The sequence below is a fragment of the Labrus mixtus genome, chromosome 7, assembly GCF_963584025.1.
Source record: "Labrus mixtus chromosome 7, fLabMix1.1, whole genome shotgun sequence".
Lineage (NCBI taxonomy): Eukaryota > Metazoa > Chordata > Actinopteri > Labriformes > Labridae > Labrus > Labrus mixtus.
Window position 1 is genome coordinate 32,096,337 of NC_083618.1, and position 6,668 is coordinate 32,103,004.

General features: G+C 44.4%; 1 protein-coding gene across 1 annotated transcript in view; it reads left to right on the top strand.

The window, feature by feature from the left end:
- Positions 1–1,547: 1,547 nt before the first annotated feature.
- The window catches only part of LOC132977214 (dystroglycan 1-like), a 31,322-nt gene continuing 26,201 nt past the window's right edge, over positions 1,548–6,668 (top strand). The window contains exon 1 of the mRNA XM_061041683.1: positions 1,548–2,007. The gene's annotated coding sequence lies outside the window, so the exon portion shown is untranslated. The remainder of the gene's footprint in view (positions 2,008–6,668) is intronic.

The following is a 6,668-nucleotide window of genomic DNA, read 5'->3' on the forward strand; positions in this document are numbered from 1 at the left end:
TCTTCAGTTCTTCTTCAGTTCTTCTTCAGTTCTTCTTCTGTTCTTCTTCAGTTCTTCAGTTCTTCTTCTGTTCTTCTTCAGTTCTTCTTCAGTTCTTCTTCAGTTCTTCTTCAGTTTTTCTTCTTCTGTTCTTCTTCAGTTCTTCTTCTGTTCTTCTTCTGTTCTTCCTCTGTTCTTTTTCTTCCTAATCGTGTCGACTATATTCTCCAGCGTCTTCATTAATTGAGTTCAGTGCAGTTCTCTCTGTCAGACGAGTGTAGGTGTCACTTTGAATTGATGGATGACTTTTTTTAGGATGACTGAAATGTGAAATTGCTCGTTTAATTTGTTTCTGTCATGTACATTTAATTGGGAGTAAACTGTGACAGATGGAGGTAAAGAGGAGATGAAGGAGGAGCTGCAGATATGGCTCTGATGAATAGAAGAACCTGAAGAAGAGAGACAGTGAGCGAGGGGGCGAGGGGTGAATCATATCGGTTGGTATTTTGTCAGTGAACGAGGCCGTCGTCCTTCACAGTTCTTGTTCCTGACAGCAGACAGAGTCCCTATTGTGCAGAGAAATGTTCCAGCGCTCAGAGGAACAGTCACATCATGGAAAACCGGCGGATAAATGTCAACAATGAAAACAGAGGAAATTGGACAATTGACCACTTTCTACAGAGTCTTTGATAAACAGTCCAGATGTCTGAGGTTACCTGAGGTCACATTCAAACACTCTTCATGTTCAAATAAGAACAAAAGGAGGAACGAGACCTGAATATGTGATACGACATGGAGAGGGGGAGGGGCGAGTCTGAAGGTGTACACCTGATGAAGATTCAAACACAGAGAAGCAGTGATGAAGGTGATCCAATATGGCTGATCCAGGAGCTGTTCATATCACTGACCACGCTCAGACCTACACCACGTCCACTGATCCAAAGCAGAGCGACCCACAACATGATATAGAGGTCAGAGGTCGTTTATATAAATCTGACATAATGTAAGGAGAGAAATCATGGCGACAACTTTGACTGAGCAGAAACTCTGAACTCTGAAGTTAGACTGAAACAAATTGACCAATAAGAAGACAACAAAACTGTTCCTGTTTATCAGGGTGTCTCCAGGATTTATGTGGTCCCCATGAACAGGTCTCAGATCGGACCCCCCTCCACAGGCTGAGATATTCTTGCAACTTGTTGATAAAAAACAATAAATGTCTCAAGTTGAGGTGCCTCTGACTTCTGTTTGTGTTGCTGCACGCTGTCCTAATGACAGAAATGTTTGTTTGTTGTTTAACTACATATTTATACACTGGGGGCCCTGGGCAGCCCCCCCCCCCCCCCCCCCCCCCCCTTCAGGAGGGGTTTAAAGGGTAAATCAAAGAATTCAAACGAAAGACGAACAGAGAAAGGGAGACAAAAGGAGTGAATGAAAGAGAGAGAGGAGAGAGTGAAAATAACAAGTGGAGGGGGGTGGCAGTGTGGGGGAGGAGTAATTCAGAGAATGCAGGCCCAGCCCTCCCCCTTTCCATCCCTCTCTCTGCTCCTCCTCCGGGCTCATATTCATCCTTCGCTCGGTAGCGGACATTAGTGTGGAGCTCCTCCGAAGAGCACAGCGGGGTTTGGAGGTCTGAGCTCCGGCAGCAGCAGCAGCAGCGTCTCCGGCCTGGTCACAGGAAGCACCGAGAGCCCCGACATTAAGCTCTGGTTTTTATACCGTCTCTCCGTTTCCTCGGTTTTTTATACGCGTCACGTCTCAGTCTCCGCCTGAGGATTGGCTGGTGTGTGTGTGTGGTGATTTTTGTGGTTTATTTTCGTGCTGAAGGAGCGTCAGTGTTTAACTCGGAGACATCGTGTCGCCTTCCGTCAGAGCAGCAGGAGGAGGAGATCTGACACCGAGCAGGCTGCCTATATTTGTCCACCGGGAGGAGTGCGAGAGGAGGAAGGAGGAAACCGAGCAGTCTGCCTCACTGCGTGTGGAGGAGCGCGGAGGATTTATCCGGGTCACCGTGGAGGCGATCCCACGGTCAGTTCGTCAGATCACACCTCTGTTTCAATGTGTGTGTGTGTGTGTGTGTGTGTTATAGTGTGTATAATGTGGTTGTGTACACTCATGGCAGCGTGTAATGCTCTGAAAACACACATCCGGGTGTGTGTGCGACGCAGACTCACGGAGCAGCTCGGTGTGGAGGATATTTTTAGGATATCTGTGTTATTAGCTCTGCCGGGCTACCGCCTCCTCTCTCCCTCCCTCACCTCCTTCACCTCCTTGTCTCCTCACCTCCTTGTCTCCTGCTGTATCCTCCTTCCCCTGCGCATGGACAGCTGCTCTGCGTGCAGCCTCAGCACGGAACAGGTGCATTCAGAGACTGTGTGTGTGTGTGTGTGTGTGTGTGTGTGTGTGTGGTTATTTTAGGGCCGTGGAGGGTCAGTGTGTCACGTGACCCTCAGTGAGTTGTTGTATGGGTGTCTGTGCACAGTGTTGAGCTGAAGTTGGTCACAGTGTCACAGATCTCATTATGAGTATAAACAACAGTCTAACACACACACATATCCCCGTGCTGCTGTGTGTGTGTGTGTGTGTGTTTCTTCTTTAAAGGTGAAGACCGCGCACAGGAGGACGTGTTCGCCCACTTCCTCATGATTCCGCTCACGTTCTCTTTGCCATGGAGACGTTAGACAGCCTGCTGAGGTCTGTGTGTCTCCTCTGACTGAGGGAGAGGGGGGGGGGGGTCTGTGTGTCTCCTCTGACCGAGGGAGAGAGAGGGGGGGGGGTCTGTGTGTCTCCTCTGGCCGAGGGAGAGAAAGGAGGGAGGGGGGGGGAAAGTGAAGGCTGGTCATTATGTCACAGGTAACTTTACCTAGAAACTTCTTCTGTTCACACCCCCCCCCCCCCCCCCCCCCCCCCCCCCCCATTTGAAACACATCTTCAGTAAATAGTTGATGAAGTGGGAGCAGCTCGTCCTCAGCTCTCAATGGGCTCCTGGGGGCCTGCGGAGGGGCCGAGAGGGCCACCACATTTACTCTGACCCCCAACCAACTCAAATCAATGCGTCTGTCTGCTCCAACTTTTCTATTGTTCTACTCAGGAGAGCCGTGTGTGTGTGTGTGTGTGTGTGTGTGTGTGTGTGTGTGTGTGTGTGTGTGTGTGTGTGTGTGTGTGTAAACAGGTGTGTTATGTAGACATCCTGTCTTTAATCCTCGACAGAGAGAACACTGTTTGTTTCCCACCTCCTCTGATGCTGCTTGTGTGTGTGTGTGGTTCTACACAAGCTGTTAGTCTATACACTGAGGTGTGTGTGTGTGTAACGCTGTAACACACACTGTAATACACACACTGTAATGCAAACTGTAATACACACCAGTGTTTCCCCTAGGTTTAAAGCGTTGGGGGGGCGGCGACATGCCGACACGGCGACACAAACACTTACTTTTAGTGACACCTGTCCTTTTCTATCGGAAAGGTATCCTTAAATGACTTCTTTCCCTGATTTCCGACTCTATCCACTATCCTGTCTCTACAATAAAGGCATAAAAACCAAAAAAAAATATTTAAAAAAAATATATATATACATATATATATATATATATATATATATATTATTGGGGCCGCCCCCCCCCCCAATATAATGGTAGGGGAAACACTGCGCACACTGTAACACACACAATGAAATGCAAACTGTAACACAAACTGTAACACAAACTGTAACACAAATTGGAACACACAAACTGTAACACACACACTGTAACACACATACTGTAACACACAAACTGTAACACACACACTGTAACACAAACTGTAGCACAAATTGGAGCACACAAACTGTAACACACACACTGTAACACAAACTGTAACACACACACTGTAACACACACACAGTAACGCGCAAACTGTAACACACACTGTAACAAAAATTGAAGCACACAAACTAACACACACACTGTAACACAAACTGTAACGCAAACTGTAACACACACACTGTAACACAAACTGTAATGCGCAAACTGTAACACACACACACACACACACACACTGTAACACGCAAACTGTAACGCACACTGTAACAAAAATTGGAGCACACAAACTGTAACACACACACTGTAACACAAACTGTAACGCAAACTGTAACACACACACACTGTAACACAAACTGTAATGCGCAAACTGTAACACACACACACTGTAACGCAAACTGTAATGCGCAAACTGTAACACACACACACAAACTGTAACACAAACTGTAACACGCAAACTGTAACACACACTGTAACAAAAATTGGAGCACACAAACTGTAACACACACACTGTAACACAAACTGTAACGCAAACTGTAACACACACACACTGTAACACAAACTGTAATGCGCAAACTGTAACACACACACACACAAACTGTAACACAAACTGTAACGCAAACTGTAACACACACACTGTAACGCGCAAACTGTAACACACTGTAACACAATTTGGAGCACACAAACTGTAACGCAAACTGGAACACACACACTGTAACACACACACACACACACATACACACACTGTAACACAAACTAACACGCAAACTGTAACACACACTAACACAAACTAACACACACACTGTAACACACACACTGTAACACACACTGTAACACACACTGTCACACAAACTGTAATGCAAACTGTAACACAAACTAATACACAAACTGTAATACACAAACTGTAATGCAAACTGTAACACACACACTGTAACACAAACTGTAATGCAAACTAATACACACTGGAACACTCAAACTGTAACACACAAACTGTAACACACACACACACACACACACACACACACACACTGTAACACACACTGTAACACACTGTAATACACACACTGTAATGCAAACTGCAACACATACACCGTAACACACACTGTAACACAAACTGTAACACACACTGTAACACAAACTGTAACACACACACTGTAACACACACTGTAACACAAACTGTAATGCAAACTGTAACACAAACTGTAATACACAAACTAACACAAACTGTAACACACACTGTAACACACAAACTGTAACACACACACTGTAACACACACACTGAAATGCAAACTGTAACACAAACTAACACAAATTGGAACACACAAACTTTAACACACATACTGTAACACACAAACTGTAACACACACACTGTAACACAAACTGTAGCACAAATTGGAGCACACAAACTGTAACACACACACTGTAACACAAACTGTAACACACACACACAGTCACGCGCAAACTGTAACACACACTGAAACAAAAATTGGAGCACACAAACTGTAATACACACACTGTAACACAAACTGTAACGCAAACTGTAACACACACACACACTGTAACACAAACTGTAATGCGCAAACTGTAACACACACACACACACTGTAACACAAACTGTAATGCGCAAACTGTAATGCGCAAACTGTAACACACACACACACACACACACACACACTGTAACACAAACTGTAACACGCAAACTGTAACACACACTGTACCAAAATTTGGAGCACACAAACTGTAACACACACACTGTAACACAAACTGTAACGCAAACTGTAACACACACACACTGTAACACAAACTGTAATGCGCAAACTGTAACACACACACACTGTAACGCAAACTGTAACGCAAACTGTAACACACACACTGTAACGCGCAAACTGTAACACACTGTAACACAAATTGGAGCACACAAACTGTAACGCAAACTGGAACACACACACTGTAACACACACACACACACATACACACTGTAACACAAACTAACACGCAAATTGTAACACACACTGTAACACAAACTAACACACACACTGTAACACACACTGTAACACAAACTGTAACACACACTGTAACACACACTGTCACACAAACTGTAATGCAAACTGTAACACAAACTGTAATACACAAACTGTAATACACAAACTGTAATACACAAACTGTAACGCAAACTGTAATACACACTGGAACACACAAACTGTAACACACACTGTAACACACGCTGTAACACAAACTGTAATGCAAACTGTAACACACACACTGTAACACACACTGTAATGCAAACTGTAACACACACACACTGTAACACACACTGTAACACAAACTGTAATGCAAACTGTAATACACACTGGAACACACAAACTGTAACACACAAACTGTAACACACACACACACACACACACACACACACTGTAACACACACTGTAACACACTGTAATACACACACTGTAATGCAAACTGCAACACACACACCGTAACACACACTGTAACACAAACTGTAACACACACTGTAACACAAACTGTAACACACACTGTAACACACACTGTAACACACACTGTAACACAAACTGTAATGCAAACTGTAACACAAACTGTAATACACAAACTAACACAAACTGTAACACACACTGTAACACACAAACTGTAACACACACACTGTAACACACACTGTAATACACACATTGTAATGCAAACTGTAACACAAACTGTAATGCAAACTGTAATGCACAAACTGTAATACACACAAACTGTAACACACTGTAACACAAACTGTAACACACACTCCTCCTCTTCCTCTGTGACTCCTCCTCTCCTCTGTCTCCCTTCAGAGATTTGGATCCTTGTACCTCTCTGGGCGAAAACAGGGATGAGACATGTGCAGCGTACCTC